General features: G+C 52.8%; 1 protein-coding gene across 3 annotated transcripts in view; it reads right to left on the bottom strand.

Annotated features, from left to right (window-relative positions):
• Positions 1-17,327, bottom strand: part of NCK2 (NCK adaptor protein 2) — a 137,771-nt gene that overhangs the window by 27,298 nt on the left and 93,146 nt on the right. The gene's annotated exons all lie outside the window — the stretch shown is intronic.

Below are 17,327 nucleotides of genomic sequence, written 5' to 3' on the forward strand. Positions count from 1 at the left end.
AGCAGAGATACATGGCGGCTGGTGCAGTGAAATGCAAGAGGCAGGTGTGTGTCAGGGGCGGGCAGGGAGGAGCCCGGCCTCACTGACATCTACATGATCTGAACCTCACGACGGTCCTGTGACAGACCTGGCTCCCCCCATTTCTGCAGATGGGGAAACCGAGGCTGAACGAGACCAGGGAACTGGCCCAACACACGCAGCCAGTGGAGTGGCACAGACAGACCGTGATCCACGGAAAGCCTATTTAATCCAGAATCATCAAGAAGCACAGCTCCGTTAGAGGCTAGTGTGAATGGAGCATGATGGCAGATGCTCACGACTCGTGTCATGATTTCCACGGGCAAATGCATTCAGGGCTCTGAAATGGGGTTTCAAGGTCCCCTGACACACCCTCCCAAACTGCGATGAACACGTCCTCTGATTCTAGGGAATGAAATGGGCCCTGTGTGTCCGGCTGGAAGTGGGGCTGAGGTTAGGGAAAGAAGGTTTGGGATAAGAAATGCATCAGCGGGCTTCCCTGGTGGCGCAGTGGTTGAGAGTCCGCCTGCCGATGCAGGGGACACGGGTTCGTGCCCCGTTCCGGGAAGATCCCACATGCCATGGAGCGGCTGGGCCCGTGAGCCATGGCGGCTGAGCCTGCGCGTCCGGAGCCTGTGCTCCGCAACGGGAGAGGCCACAACAGCGAGAGGCCCACGTACTGCAAAAAAAAAAAAAGAAATGCATCAGCAACAACAGGCCAGGCCCCAGGACAAGCTTCGGGACAGCTGGGGCAGGCTGGAGGGGGCGTCGAGTGGAAACGTGCAAATAGAACAAAGTCGCCTGCGTTGCTGACAAAGGCTCTCCGCTTCCTCTTCTCCCCCAGTTCCTCCCTGACCCTGACTCTGCCTGAGGCCAGAGCCCGGGTGGATGGGGCCGAAGGGCTGGGAGCCCCGGGGAGCCCGGGGAACAGCAGGAGGGAGGAGGAAGGCGTCAGAGGAAGGGGACCCACCCACCAGCAGCCAGGGCAGCCTTTCTGAATGAGGACAAGCAGGTGAATGGCTCCGGAGTCAGGCGGCCGGGATCACAAGGACGTCGAACAAGCAGGCTCTGAAGGTTCAGGACCCCGTCATCTCCCCCTGCCTGGACCTCACCCGAGGCCACGTGACTGCCGCCGCGTGCCAGCTACGAGATGCCAGGTCGGAGGGGACAGAGACCCGTGTGTGAGCCCCAAGCTCTGGACGGCCTTGGCGTCCAGGCTCGAATTCAAAGGCAAATCCGTTATCTTTTAGGGAAGGAGGCGGTGTGGGAACTCCCCTGCTCCCCACTTTCTCTGCCTGTGTATTTCCCCACATCTTCTGCTTTCTTTTTCTTCGTTCATTCATGTCAGACCACCTCCTTCTTCCAGTTGTATCAAAAACACAACCCGACTCCAATGTGTGTTTTGATTTTAACAAGGATAATGTGATTAATTTCCTTCTATGATTTCACATTTTTCCCGACAGGAGAGGCAAGAGCCTCACACCGCTTCTGCCAAGTCCCAGCCCATCTTCACCTACTGAACAGTAACTAAACAGGACCTGGCCCACCAGGTGCCCTCACTAACCAGGGCTTCCGCTCGCCCCCTCTCTGGGCCACATTTGGGAGAACGCGCTTCCTGGCCCTTTCCAAGGCCTGCTCCCCAGGGCCAGAGCATGGATTCCGGGGCAGCCTGGGCCGCAGACAGAAGCACCTCCCAGAGCAGCTGGCCACATTCCTCACCACACCCCAGCCTCAGGTACCGACCATGTGGTGTGGGACACCCAGGCAGCTCCAGCCAGGCCACGATGGACGGACCGAGGCCTGGGGAGCACTACCATGTTTTCACAAGATCTAGGATGAATTCAAATGGTGTGCATCTCTTTTAGTTCTCAAGTTCATCGTAAAATCCTCCACGGAACAGAATGTGGTGTTTGGACATTTTGTTGCAGGTGTTGATGCGGCCCGCACTGGACCCATCACATCATGGATGAGAATATGCAGAACGCAGCCACTAGGAAACCTTTCCTACTAACAGCACGTTGGATTCGGTGATGTTAAGTAACTTTTTTCCCGCAAAGTTATGACTTTCTCTAAGTTCGTTCAATAATGTATAAACTGCCATACCTTCCACGAGGAAAGAACGAAGAAGGAATGGAAATCACTATTTAAAAAAAAAAAAAGCAAGATGCTGTCTGACGTGGCAGGTGCTCAGGGGTGATCAGGATTTTAATGTCCACTGTGAAGATCAGGCTCTGAGAACACCTCAGTTTCCTTAAATCTATGATCATGAAGTTGTGCTATTTAAGATGGAGAAGAAATCTCAGAGACAGGCTTGCTCAGCGGTGTTCTGGTTGCTGCTGCGGGGAGCAGGCTGCCCGGGAGGGGCACAGAGCCTACTCTCCCTGCCCCCAGCAGCTCTAGTGAGCTGTGCCCCCACCCTGGCGTCCCAGGCAGGAGCCTCTCCGTAGCTGCCCCCGGAGAGTCGGCCGAGAGAGGTGGCAGCCGAGCTCCTCAACGGGGCCACATCCACAGTCACCACGTGGGAGGCCAGACACACGCTGCTCAACACACTTCATCTGCATTTAACAACCGTATAAAAAATAACGAGTGCTGGGCTTCCCTTGGGGTGCAGTGGTTAAGAATCCGCCTGCCAATGCAGGGGACGTGGGTTCGAGCCCTGGTCCAGGAAGATTCCACATGCCATGGAGCAACTAAGCCCATGAGCCACAACTACTGAGCCCGTGAGCCACAACTACTGAGCCCGTGAGCCACAACTACTGAGCCTGTGAGCCACAACTACTGAGCCTGTGAGCCACAACTACTGAGCCTGAGTGCCACAACTATTGAAGCCCACACACCTAGAGCCCGTGCTCCGCAACAAGAAAAGCCACCGCAATGAGAAGCCCACGCACTGCAATGAAGAGTAGCCCCCGCTCGCCACAACTAGAGAAAGCCCACACGCAGCAACAAAGATCCAATGCAGCCAAAAATAAATAAATAAAATAAATAAATTTTTAAAAAATACACGTGCACCATCAGGAATAGGCATTTCTGATTCTGAGCAGACAGTGTCATTTTAAGTGGTAAACAGCTGAGTTGGATTTGAAGGTAAACTATGCTTTTCAGCTTTTGTGACAATTTTCTGGCATGGAGCTATTGGATCTCTGATCCTGAGTTACATTTTCATTGACAATAATAAGCACTATTTAACTTTCTTCAATAAAATTACATGCACTGAAGAGTGAGTTCTAATAAAGCTCGAATATATCACACATTATTAATGTCAGTGATTTTAAAGTCAAAATCTTTTATATACTCCTTTTAAGATAAAGGGATGTTGGGCTTCCCTGGTGGCGCAGTGGTTGCGAGTCCGCCTGCCGATGCAGGGGACACGGGTTCGTGCCCCGGTCCGGGAGAATCCCACATGCTGCGGAGTGGCTGGGCCCGTGAGCCATGGCTGCTGGGCCTGCGCGTCCGGAGCCTGTGCTCCACAGTGGGAGAGGCCACAACGGTGAGAGGGCGTGTACCGCCCAAAATAAATAAATAAATAAATAAATAAATAAAATAAAATGTTATTTTATTTATTATGGATGTTATAGCAGACGACTTTAAAATAAGTTCTGTAATCTTCCAGCTGGAATTCTGTAGATTTAAGATAAAAGGCCAAACAAATTTGACAGTTCATACAAGTATTCCAGCCCATACATTTAGACACAGCACCTGAGTTTCAGGAACTCTATGGCAAAGCCATTTTATTTTTGCTACTAATCAGATTTGTGACATAAACCAGATGCAAGTAGAAAATTTCCTTGCACTTAAAATGTCATTTATACTAAGTTAAGCATAGAGGTTATTAATCTGTGGGGCTTTTTCCCCATCAGGGTTAGGAATGTCAACTGAAATTATTAATACAAAAGCTTTTTATCACTAAATGCTAAGGAGGTCTGACAAGATTGGTTCAGCTACAAAGTAGCTGAAGTAACTTTTCATGTAAGAGGATATATTTAATGTTTGGCTCCTAAGAGCTATTCATGGTCCTGTATGTTCATTTAGTTTGTGTCTAGTTTTTCAGACTAGCTTCCACTCCTCAGAGAATATCTAGTGCCAGAATTCACAGTCGAGTATCTGAATAAAGGAAAAACCCTCACATTTACTAAAGTTAAGGATTTTCTGAAGGGCCACCATTTAGGATCAATGCAGTAGTTCTCTCTTGCTTTAACCTGTTCCACACCCTCTATGCCATCTCTATTCAACAGAGTTCCTCTCTTCTCGTGGTCTCAGCAGGGCCCATCCCCAGGGCTCGGATCAGAACTCCCCCTCCAGTCTGGGGCGGGGGGAACCGGCTCTAAAGAGTCAGCCACACCTGTAGGCGCCTGTGTGAAGAAGAGGCCCAGAGACACAGAGACAGAACCTGGATGACATGAGGTGAGCCTGGGAATCCAACCACACTTCCCAATGATGTGAGCTAATCCCTCTTTAAATTCTCCTCTTCTTCCTGTTGTTTGTTTTCTTTAGCTACTTTTGAGTTGATGCCTGTCACTTCGATTAAGGGCTCTGGAAGAAATAAAATGACCCTTCCCCACTCTCGCTCCCCCGCTTCCACCTCACCTCCTGAAATACGCCAAACTGGAGAGCCCCACTGAGAAAACAGGTATGCTTGGGTGAGTGCGCCGCAGAAAACAGAGCAAAAGTTGAGGAGCCCCCAGGCTTGTACACAGGGGTGAGCAGACACAGGCCATGCTTCCTAACCCCAGAGGAGCCTGGGGTTGAATATTTACCCCCAGAGCCCGCACTCGAGGTCTGTGACTCTGGGTGGCGTGGACGTTAGGCCTAACCGACCGAAGCCCCCCGACCTCGACTTCTGCTCTGCTCTGCAGGCGGGTCTCGGAGGAACCCCCCAGGGCAGCCCAGAGAGCGACGGGCTGGTCAGTGCAGAGCATCTCACACCCGGCCGGGGCTCAGGCCAAGTGGACTGGGGCGTGGCTGCCCCAGGTGGCACCTGCCCCTCCTGTCACTCAGAGACACAACCGCTGCTACCTGCTGGACGTGCAAGCCTGGGGAGGATGCAGAGCGTGTGGAGAATGGCGGGGTGGGGACTGGGCAGGGGCCCAGGGAGGGGACGGGGAGGGGAGGGAGGGGCAGAGACGTGCCCGGCGGAGGTGGCATGACTGTGGCGGGCAGGGCACAGAGCTGGTCCATCTCACCCTTGTCCCCGCGTCACTGGTGGAAGACACGGCACCTGGCACCACGCCAGCCTCACTGACACGGACCAGGTCCACTCGAAGAGGAGGACACCCCACTTCACAGCCGCGTCCAAGACGGAGGACTAAACGCAGCCCTAGGCGTCCAGCTGCGTCCCCCCTGGGCTTGCACGTCCAGCGGGTCACTCCACGGTCACGCCTCTGAGTGAGTGACAGGAGGGCCAGGCGCCACCCGGAGCAGCCGGGTGATGGCTCTCATGCCAGGTCTGAGATGCTCGGGACTGGCCAGCTGGTCCCCGGGGACCAAGCTCACCCGCATGAAACCGCAGCCCTGCGGCTGCCACTGCCACATCAGCACCAGCAAAGCAGACGCTTGCTCTGTGAGGTCCCGACCACAAGAGCGGGGAACACTTTCTCCTGACGGGCGGGATGTGCCAGACCCCAGGGAGGTGAAGGGCTGAGGATAAAGTCGGGCCAGGCGCCTCTCTCCCGCCAGCAGCTTAAATCGCGCTTTTGAAGATGGAAACCACTGTCCTTTCCTAAAGCGGAGTCAGTCTGCTGTACGGCCTGTGGGAAACACCGGGGGCTCCATGCTCCCCGCCCCGAAACTGCCATGAACCCAGGGGTTTACTTCTTTATTCCTAGGCATGCGCACCTTAGGTGCGTACCCCTCACACTACAATGAAACGTGCCCTTACGTGCCGTATGGAACCCCCAAGTTCAGGGAGGGCTGGTCCAGGACAGGGTAGTGGGAGGAAGGAGCCTTCATCAGATGGATGGGAGCTGCCACCCCTGTGGCAGATCCACACGGCCCGCGTCGGGCCGCCAGCTGGCCGAGGGACAAAGGAGCCATTCACCATCCATGTGCCCAGATGGTCCCCTTTGCAGCGGGCAGATGTGCCAGCAGCCAGCACAAGACGGAGAGGCGTCGGGGGCAAAGGCTACCATCGCACAGGTCCACGGGTCCAGGGCCCAGAACCGGAATTTCCATCCCTGCCCCTAAGAGAGCCCGTTCCCTTGTGAGCAGGCAGGCAAATAACATGACTGAATGTGTAAGCCTGAAAAAAACTGGTTTAGAAGCACAGGATGGTCAACCAAATACGGAAGTCAAATGGTAACACAGATGCTAGTGAAAAGAATTTTTTAAAAAATTGTAATTATAAATTGTAATTACAAATACATATTCAGTACCTCTCAACACACATACCTGCTGCATCAGCACAAGCATCTCTGAATGTGCAGAACGGGAGTGGGAGTGGGCCACGGATGTGCAAGGATTCAACGTGACCTCCTGAAGCACCATGCAGTGTCAGCCCCTGGCAGAAGCTCACAAGCGCAACTTTTTGAGCCCACGCCTGCTCAGCAAAATGAAATATGGTAACAAAAAAGAGAGTGACCGAGTAATGGGACGACACACTGGTGGGTGCGAGCGGCTGGCAGACAACCGGACCCCAGTTCTGACCCCGCTCCAGGCCCGGCTCCTGCCCCACTGGCTTGTGGCCTTGGCAGTTCTACACTCTCTTCTCCCGTTTCTGCGGCTGTAACACGAGGATGTCAGTGGCACTGGCGGGGCCGTTGTGAGGGTCCAAAGCCTGAGGAAGGGACCGAATGCAGCGCCCCGTACACGGCAGGAGCCGCGCGACTGTGGTCGTAGTGCTTTTTTTTTTTTTTTTTTTTTTTTTGCGGTATGCGGGCCTCTCACTGTTGTGGCCTCCCCCGTTGCGGAGCACAGGCTCCGGACGCGCAGGCTCAGCGGCCATGGCTCACGGGCCCAGCCGCTCCGCGGCATATGGGATCCTCCCAGACCGGGGCACGAACCCGTATCCCCTGCATCGGCAGGCGGACTCTCAACCACTTGCGCCACCAGGGAGGCCCGGTCGTAGTGCTTTTACTGCTATCATCGCCCCATAAATTGTTTTCCTCTCTGGTTGAGGGCCAAGGTCCGGTGGAGAAAAGAACAGGTGGTGCTTTCTCCACGGAGGTGTGCACGTGTCTGTTTTCTCCCTCAAATGCTCCTGCGGGACAGCCTGGCCTCAGTCCTGCTCTCTGGGTCAGGAGCAGCTAAGCCACGAGGGCCCCTCTGAAGCATCTCAGGAGAGGACGTTCCTCGGTGCAAAGCTGGCCTTCAGTTAGGAAGTGCAAGAGGCACGCCATCTTCCAAGGCTGGACAGAAGGGCTTCCGGGACCACACGCTGCTCTGGACAAGGCGAACGCTGGTTACTAACAGGGCAGGGCCCTGCCGGCTCCAGGGAGGGGTCCTGATGTAGCTGGGCTCGGCCTCCAGGCCCTCGTTCCCGGCTGGTTCTTGTGGCAGCGCCCTGCCTGGGCCCAAGGCCTGCTCCTGGCTCTGCTGTGAAGCACCTTGTTACCCTGGACAAGTAACTCAATGTGCCTGATTTTCACAGAAAAGCTGTGGACCAGGTTATCTCCAGAGCCCTTTCCAGGATTCAAGAATTCTACACAGAGAGCCCAAAGTGTCGAATGAACTTCACTTTTTTTTTTTTTTTTTGCAGTATGCAGGCCTCTCACCATTGTGGCCTCTCCTGTTGCGGAGCACAGGTTCCGGATGCGCAGGCTCAGTGGCCATGGCTCACGGGCCCAGCCGCTCCGTGGCACGTGGGATCTTCCCGGACCGGGGCACGAACCCGTGTCCCCTGCATCGGCAGGCACACTCTCAACCACTGCGCCACCAGGGAAGCCCCGAACTTCACTTTTTAAACTTAACTGTACATACTAGGCTACACAAAAACAACCACCAGAAGAACCGTAAGCGGCCCTTTTGGATCCTACAGCCAACTCCTGTCACCAGTGTTTGGCTGAGCACGTTGGGCTAAATACTACAGGACCGGTCACTTTAGAGCAGTGCCTAAGGACCCCAACCATTTCACTACCAATTCACGCTCCACTATAAACACCCATTTGTAAATTTTCCAAGTTAGACACTCAACTGCTTTGCTCCCTGAAAAAAGCCAAAACTATAAAATCAATGGAGGTTCCCTACAAACAGCCACCCCAGGATGGCTGGCTTCCAGGAGGAAACACAGGCAGACCCCCAGCCCGAAAACTCACCAAGAGCTGCCCTCCAGGTGGCTTCCCAGCCGTGAGAACCACGGAGGACAATCTGGATGCTCAGAGAATCCATGAGTTTGGAAGCAGAGAAAGGAAGTTAAGAGTTGAGAGAGAGGGATGGCAGCCTGCAGGGGCTCATCAGGGGAGTGGCTTGTGGACAAAGACGATGTGAGCAGGTGCCCTCCCGTGCAGAGAGCAGCGGTGGCTGCAGGGTTCGGGGCTCGGGGCAGGAGGGGCCCGGTTGGCCTTCCAGCAGCCCCAGAGGCTCTGCAGTCAGCACCACGGCACCCGCCCTGAACAAAACCCCCCTGCACCCAACACCAGCCCCCGGGGACAGACATGAGCGTGTAATAGGGAAGAGGAACGTTTGAGACATATGGACGAGATCTAAAACTGAGTGTGGGCCATATGGGGAAGCGCAGTTGGAAACACAGAGAGAAGATTTTACTTGATTCTCAGCATCTGTAGTCCACGTTTTCTCTATTCTAAAACCAAAGGCTCCCACTTGAGTAACTTTGAGTCAAGAAAGGCTGGTATCAATGTTCTTTAGAAAAACGATCATTTTCATAAGAAGCAACCCAGGTGCCAGTCGCTGGGAAAGAAACTGGGAAATGCTTTACATGGTGTCCTTGTCCTTCCTCAGGGCACGAGGGGCCCGGGGACCGACGTGTCTGGCTTCAAGACCCCGTGTCACCGCACACCTGCTTCTCCTCCATCTCCCAAGCGTAGACCCCTCCTCCTTCCCCATCCCCTCTCCTGGCTTTTCTCTCATTAGCATTCTTTTGAACAGTCTGTCTCTATTTTCTCTCTAATTATCCTCCCACTAATCTGTTGTGAGTTGTTTTATGTTTCTTGTTCTAAATACTTGGACACTTACGATATATGCAAACAAATCCAAGTTTATTTTGGGCGCTGGCACCACAATTGCTGTAGACATTTCCATAGTCTGTGGGCATTACATTTGGCAGGTCATTTGAACCGTGAACGATCTCGCAAGACAGAATTCTAAAGAGTTCTAAGTTATGCCACATAATACGTAATTCAGGTTCGTACAACGGTAGATTATACAACAGAGACCGAAAAGGTCAAGCTCAAGTGTTAAATGCAGCTCTGAAAACCCAGAGTCCCTGCTTTAATATGGAGAAGAGATGATGGTTTGGAGAAGCTGGACCTTTAAAATCAAATTGAGATCTGTCAATCTTCTTCGTACGTTACATACAAACTTTTCATGGGGCATGGTCTGGCTCTGCACTGTGAGAAAAATGTACTTTGTACTTTTTGTACTGATTCCTTAGAAGGTGACTGAGTTTAGGAAGTATGTTTAAGTGACATGTAAAAAGACTAAGGGTAATTTTCTTATTCTTTATGGACATTCAACCTGGAAAACCAAACTACTTCTAAGACAAATGCACTATAAAGAATCAGCTTCTCCTCTTCGCTTTTATACAGAGCATCCTGACCACTAAGGAACTGGGAGGCACGGACCAAACTCACTCGGCAAAGGTCCTTTCCAGCACGTGTCGCGATCAACCTTCCGCGAAAGGGTAGACATTGCAGGACTGACTGCTTGGTGACAGTGGTATTGATGCCAGGAAGAAGTCACCTTTGCAACCTGATTTTGATTCTACGTGTGTAGAGATACTTAGCAAACAGATGCAAATGCCAACGGTGATTATTTCTGGGTGATAAGATCACAGGTGATTTATGTTTTTTCTATTTTCCAATTTTCTTTTTTTTTCATAAGTATGCCAGTCTTCAATGAATAGTTTTATAACAGACAGGCATTTCAGAGATGACAATTCTGAGGACTACCTGAGTGCAGAAACCCGTGTCACACAAAGAGCCTGTGAATGGCAAAGACGGCTGAAATCTCACGCGCACCGACCCCCTGAACACACCTGCTGCTGACACAACTGCTGCCCAAATAAGAATCGATTTGGGGAAAAGCAGGTGTGTTCCTGGGACATTCGGCTTCCGAGTCATTTTAATTAAAGGCTCCTGCTCCCCTCAATGTGAAGGAACCAGGCGGTTATTGACAGGTGAACCCCCAGGGCTGGGAGGAAACGATGCTCATGAAGTAGCTGGTCCCCTCGAGTCCCAGGGGCTGCAGCAAGGGTGGGAGAAAACCAACCCAGCCGTGCAGATGGGACCAGGGAGCGACTGGATGCACCAATACCAATGCCAAGCAGGCAGCATTCCCCTCACCCCCCAGGGCTCCCCGCAATCTGAATCCCCAACCCCCGAGGCTGACCAACAAGAGCAGAGCTTGAGGAGTCGGGCAGACCTGCTTTGAATTTCAACCCATTACTTACTGTGTGTTCTTGGGCGCACACATACCTTAACCTCCGAGTCTCATTTTTTTCACGTGAAATATAAGGATGTTACTATATTCCTCTGAGGGTTACTGGGAAGATTAAACAAAAAGGTGTGCAGGTAGGTAGCACCAGAGAGGCACACAGAAGTCATCATTACTGCCTACACACTGGAAAACGCACACGACATCAGTTCCGGGTCTCGGGTTGAATTTTTCTGCTGCATTAAGCTTTCCCTTTGGCTTCCGGTGTGACATGGGTGTCAGGAGCGCAGGGATGGTGGTTATGGAGCCCGCGGGTCCCAGGCACCAGCTGTCACAGGGCCTCCCTCCCAGCGGAGGGCTTGGGGGCGGCTGTAGAAAGTAGACGGAGGCCTGGGACCAGCCCCCGAGACCACAGCGGAGCGGAAGTTTGGTGGAGGAACCTCGCGAAGTGCCTCAAACGCCTGGGCTCCCCTGCAGGCCGAGACAGAACTATTTATACTGGTCAAAAACTAAGCTTCCCGTCAGCACAGCCCGTATGTGACAGCAAAAATCTGAATTTGGGGCTTCCCTGGTGGTGCAGTGGTTGGGAGTCCACCTGCCGATGCAGGGGACACAGGTTCGTGCCCCGGTCCGGGAAGATCCCACATGCCGCGGAGAGGCTGGGCCCGTGAGCCATGGCCGCTGAGCCTGCGTGTCTGGAGCCTGTGCTCCACAACGGGAGAGGCCATAACAGTGAGAGGCCCGCGTACGGCAAAAAAAAAAAAAAAAAAAAAAATCTGAATTTTGTCTCCTGAAGTTGAGACTCATGCCTGAAGCGTGAAACATTCCCACCGAAGGGCCTGCCATCAACTCCAACGCGTCTCGTCATCACGGCCCAGGTTCTCTTCCTACTTCCCTAACCCTCTGGTCTTTCTGCTGGTTTTTCATTCAGGCTGGAAACCCTTGAGTCACCTGTGACTAACCTGCTGCTTCACACCCAGTTGGCACAGAGTTCTGGGCCTTCCCTGCGAAGCCCAGGGCTGGTGACATCCCCCCGGGCCACCCTGAGGTCTCGTCCCCAGCCTCCTGCTGACACACTGGCACTGCCACTCCCACCCTGAGGACCAGGACCAAGATGCCTGCCATACACCCCGACGGCCACCACTCCGTCTGCCAGGGGACGACCGCTGGGGCTCCCCTTTTCAAAAGCATCAGGCCTAGTGATGGGGGCCTCCCCAGTGTGGGTCACCCAGGGCCCTTACTGTCCTCCCACACGCCCCCTGCTCCCAGCCTCTGCCTCTCCCTCCACCGAAGACCAGCCCCGAGCATCCTTCACGTGAAGGATTTCAGTCTCAACCATCTGATGAGACAAGTGGTCCCTTATCCCGCCCTACAGACGCCGCAGCTGAGGCTTTGCGGCTTCCACGGCTCGCCCCAAATCGCTCAACCGGCGTGTGGGCGTGTGTCGAGCCTGGATTTGAAAAGACCCCAGCCTCACCCTCCTATGTATGCTGTTTCCGCAAGGATAAGAGAGGCCCGAGTGGCCTCATCCAGCCGTTTCTGGTGGGCCTGGAGGGGCAGCGCCACTGTCCTAATGACCCCGCGCGTCCGGGCCGGTGTTACTCTTCCAGTTACATCACAGGCTGCAGAGAGTCACGGGCTAAACTCTACCCACCAGATGAAAGAACGTCCAGCCGGCCTCCCCCATCTGATCCACACACACCCTGTGACACGGAGCTGATCCCGACACCAGGTCTGCACCCCTGTTTCAAAGCCTTTGGTTATTGTTCCCAAAGGTCACTCAGCGGGGAACCCGGTGGCTTAGAAGCATTTCCAAGGGACCGAGCGAGGGAGGGACGACTCCAGCTCAGCCTGCGACAACCAGCGACTACAGCATCCATCACCCATGGCTCATCTGGACAGATCGCCTGCCCTGCTTCAGACCTACTGAGAACGCTTCTGATCACAGCAAAGGCGCACAGTCCTGCGGTGCCGGAAAGAAAATTCCCCCAGGCTTCACCATCACGGAGGCTGGAGCCCATCTCTCACCCCATCTCTGTTATAACAAAAAGGCCTACATTGAACTGACACAGAGCAGCCTGGGCCGGTCCAGCAGGAAGCGGGGTTCCCTCACCTGCCTGCCAGTGATACGGAGGCAAGCTGCTGGATGATTACAGAAAGTTCTGAACCAAGTCCTGGGGAACCGTTCTGAGGAAGAATCTGTTGGCACATTCACACCCGGTGGCAACCGCATGTGTTAGGTCCAATCTCAGCAGGTCCTCGGCGATCCTCTCATCTCTGAAAGCCTGATGACAAATGTAAGGCCCTGTGGCACCACAGATGCCCGGATAGAGCAGGAAGCCTGAGGTACAACCTCTCCCCAGCTGTGATCCAGCGTCATGGCCTGGGGTAGTCTCTAAACCACTCTACGTCTGCCCGTTTGGTTCAATGTACAGATAAGTTGTAAGAACAGCACAAAGGACATTATCTTCCCTGAACTATCTGAGAGTAAAAGCTGCCAGCGTCCTGTCGCATCACCTCAACACCTGGTGTGCATCTCCACACACAAGGGCATCCTCCTCCTCGACACAAAACCTGGACGTTAACACCGATACACGTTTACTGTCACACTCAGACCCCACCCCGGTTTTGCCAGTAAGGCCCTGGTTTTCATCTCTAAAACAGGGAACCTAGCATCACTAGGATTCCTTCTAACATCCTAGCTGCTTATCTCTGTGACGCAGCCCTATCAAACGCCCACCCAGTAAGCCCTGATATTCAACTTGGTGAAAGAAACCCAAGTTCAAGCTAAAGGTATGTGATCCGTCTCTGTCACAGGCCTCCTCTTGGGGAAGATGCTCAGTCAACTGTACACGGATAGGCCTTGAGGAACCCTGGGAACTTCACCCCCAGGAACCGCCCCATCCCAACCAAAGGTATCAACCCAAACAGCGCAAGGGCTCTTTTAGTTAGTGAGCACTGGTCCCCTCCGGTAGCCGCTCCCTGCTCCCAGGTCTGGCTTGGAGTCGCAGAGGTGGGGACCGGTCCCAGTGTTCATCACTGGCAGGTGACTAACTGGCCTCAGGCAGGGTCACACTGGGGCCAAGGCTAAAGCAGCAGCCCTGGGGGCAGCTCACTTCTGGTTCGACATGCTGCAGGAGGTGGTCAGCGAAGGATGTGTGTGCCTTGGAACAAACCCTCCATGGGCGGATGCTAACAGGTTATAAATGGAACCGTAGCTTCCTGGGTAGCCCAAGTCAGCACCTGGGCCTCCGGCAACCATTGCGAAGACACTTAACCTTCGGGGCTTCGACGGGTTCCAGCTGCCATCGTCAAGTGGTGACAAAAACCATTCTTCAGTAAAATCCCTCCCTGGGAGCAGCTTCCCCATCTCACAAGATTTAGCACAACGCTTTCCAACACCTAACCTGCATGGTTTTATGAGTCGGGTTGTGTAAAACACCAAGGCCAGGCCGGAGCCCAGGAATGCAGCGAGCCTTTCAAAACATCGCCTGGGCTCTGCCAGCAGGAACAGTTCTCGAGGACGGCTCCTTGTTACCTGTGGAAAAGCTCTATTTGACTAATCGTGATCATAAGCTGAACGTGAGAGGAGACCTAGTGTATGTATCAACGTGCTACCCGTCTACAAATACGAGCTCATATTGTTTTATTTAATTATAAATTATTACGGGAAAAGGAAGAGCGTTAGTCCTTTCCTAACGGAGAGAACTTTTTGGGAAAGGTACTGCTTTCTGGAGGTTACTGTAACAAACTATTACATGTGATTAAATTAAATTGGCGACTGACGTCAGCACAGCACAGGGATACAGGAAAGCAGGAGAGAGCTCTGCCAAGCCACGGTCACCTGCAGTTAGAGATGCCAAGGAGAACACAGGGACTTTGACGGGGAGTCTGGTGCTATTGTGTTTCAAACCAGGTGCCTGCCGGGGAAATCTTAACCACGGCTTTAGAAACTGGGTGGATTTCCATGGCAGTAGAATTACAAATGTGGATGATGTCATGAGTCGCTATTAGAAGGTCAACATGTGTGGTGGTGTTTTTGACGTTGTTTTCACTCCTTCTAATACACAGTAGAGAGAACTTCTGCTGGGTGCATAATCAGTCTATGATCACACTATAATTCCAACAGCACACCCGTCACGGTCATTTACACAGGAAGCCACGGATGCTTTAGCTCCAGTCTTCTCTGTAACGGAGACCAGTGGGCGGCAGGAGAGGCTGCGGAAAGTTTTCCCACCTTCCTTCTTGACGCTGATGCCTTGTCAGGTCTGACGATGGCGAAATAAGTCACACCGCTATGGTGGTTCTTGTCGGGGTACCTCCCTTCTCTGTGACACCGTTCAAGGGGGGCAATGGAAAACTCACACCAAGACAACAAGGTCTCTCTTTGTCCAACAAAAGCAAGGCTCTGGGTGACCACGACAAACACATGGAAGCAAAAAAGACAGACAATGAATAGGGGCATTTCTCCCTGGCAATGGGCATACTGACCTCCAACAGTCTCTAGACTACAAATATTAACTGCCACGAAGAGATATGGACGTTCAGAACATAGCTTTGTTGGTGTTTTTACATTAAATAATGCTAGGTACAAACGTTTCCAAGGCAGTAATGTGCCTAACGGGGGAGGAGGCCTGGAAAAGGGTGGTCAGTCCACAGAAGAGTAGCAGGTCTCCCCAGCACAGCTCTCGAGGGCCAAGGAGAGCTGAGGGGAGAGGCTTAAAGAGAAGCCAACTTTGATTCTATTTAAGGATGAGCCTTCTAACAATCTGTGTGCTCCCAAAATGGAACTTGGCTGGCTCTGTGGAAGGAGACGTGTGCCCGCAGAGCTGGGGGGCCATCTGTCGGGGCGGGGGAGCCAGCCTGGCACCCACACGAGGACAGGCTGGCTGAGCCAGGCCCCCGAGTTCTGAGAGGAGCCCCAGGGACTGACTGCCGCTTGTGAAAAACCGAACCCCAGCGCCAGATGTGCTTCAGAGCCCAGCTGTCTTCTCGTTCTAAAAACTGAAGGGAGGGATGACAAGCTGTTCAAGGGAATTTGTACATAACTCAGAGGGCTTGCTTCGCCTTATTTCACTCCCCAGCATTCTCTTCCATTTCTGGGTGTTTCATTCTTTACTAGAATCTTGAGAATGGAGTTTTGAAAAAGGATAAGAAGACAAAACAAGTCAACAATGCGAGCATCTCCAAAAAAAGGTACTTTAGTGGGTGAGAAGCTGAAATTGGAAAAAAATAAATAAAATTAAGTGCAGGGAACTCCTAAAGTATTTACCTACTCATGCTCCCCACACTTCTTTTTTTTTTTTTTTTTTTGCGGTACGCGGGCCTCTCACTGTTGGGGCCTCTCCCGTTGTGGAGCACAGGCTCTGGATGCGCAGGCTCAGCAGCCATGGCTCACGGGCCCAGCCGCTCTGCGGCATGTGGGATCTTCCTGGACCGGGGCATGAACCCGCATCCCCTGCATCGGCAGGCGGACTCTAAACCACTGCGCCACCAGGGAAGTCCCATGCCACATTTCTTAGTCACGGTTAATAGAGAGTTATAAGCACAGGACAACAACGTTTCTTTCAAGTGACATGCTTGGAAAAAAACGATAAAGAGGGTCACTTTTGTGAAAAAGAATCAGATTGCTCATGAAAAACGGAATTTCTCCATCAGGCAGAATCTACGGTAGCTGGTGTGATTCTCACGCAGGCCAGTGTCTCATTTCTCTCTCCAAGGCGTGAAAATAACCTAACCCACAACACAAAATTACTACCCAATGAATGAAGGCTTTACTTGGCTTTGAAGAGTTAGTGGACCCTTCAAGATGGCAGAAAATTAAAGATGAATATTTTGCAACACTCATCACATTCAGAGTTTCATTTTCTTTTCAGGTTTCTGCCTGTTCCCCTCCCTCAAGTGAAACTAATTCTCTTGTTAGAAATAAAACGGAAAACCTCAAGGAAATGTAACGTGGCTGGTAACATTGACCTGTTTCAGGAGCAAACTCTTCCGTGATAACCAGCGGTCCCGGGGGCCACCCACACGGTGCCCACAGAAGGAGGAGGCATTGCTGACTTTCGGGAAGTCACCCTCTCGCACCCTCTGCAGGATGTCCATGCAAAGGCGAGATCGGACACCATCCACTTCAGGGGACTCGGGGTGTTTCCCAGGTCCGGACACCAGGGAAGGGAACAGGCGCGTGGGAAGAAAGCTGGGCGCCCAGCAGGCCCCCTGCGGGTCACCCTGGCGGCCTCGCATCACACTGCCGCTCAAGTCCCCACCTTAGCTGCCACCGTCCAGGACTGCGCTGTGAAACGCCACCAATTTAACAGAGGGAAAAAATTCCCCGGGTTCAAAGTGCTTTTTTTTTGCCATCTCCTCCTCTATGTGCAAACACCACACACAAAGGATTTCGTGGGAGAGAAAAAGATTTGATGGGATGACCTGGGCGGACCTGGAGACATGCCCGGAGGTGGTCATTCCATTTCAGGACACTCCAGAAAGTTGATGCCGGGAGACAGAGACATGCAGAGGGGGTCCGAAACACACAGAAAGGCCAGCTTACATAAACCTCCAAACTCGAGAACCTCTAGGAAATGACCAGCCAGATATTTCTGCACTGGATCTCTCAATGTCCAGAGATTTTTTAAAAAGACAAGTAGAAAGATGTCAATATTTAAAACATACCCTTTTTTTTTCCTTAAATGCAAATGAAAGAGATGACCTCCACCCCGAATCCCACTGAGAAAGCACCAGGCCCCCGCCTTCCAGGCCGGGCC

This window comes from Mesoplodon densirostris, chromosome 14 (genome assembly GCF_025265405.1).
Source record: "Mesoplodon densirostris isolate mMesDen1 chromosome 14, mMesDen1 primary haplotype, whole genome shotgun sequence".
NCBI classification, from domain to species: Eukaryota; Metazoa; Chordata; class Mammalia; order Artiodactyla; family Ziphiidae; genus Mesoplodon; species Mesoplodon densirostris.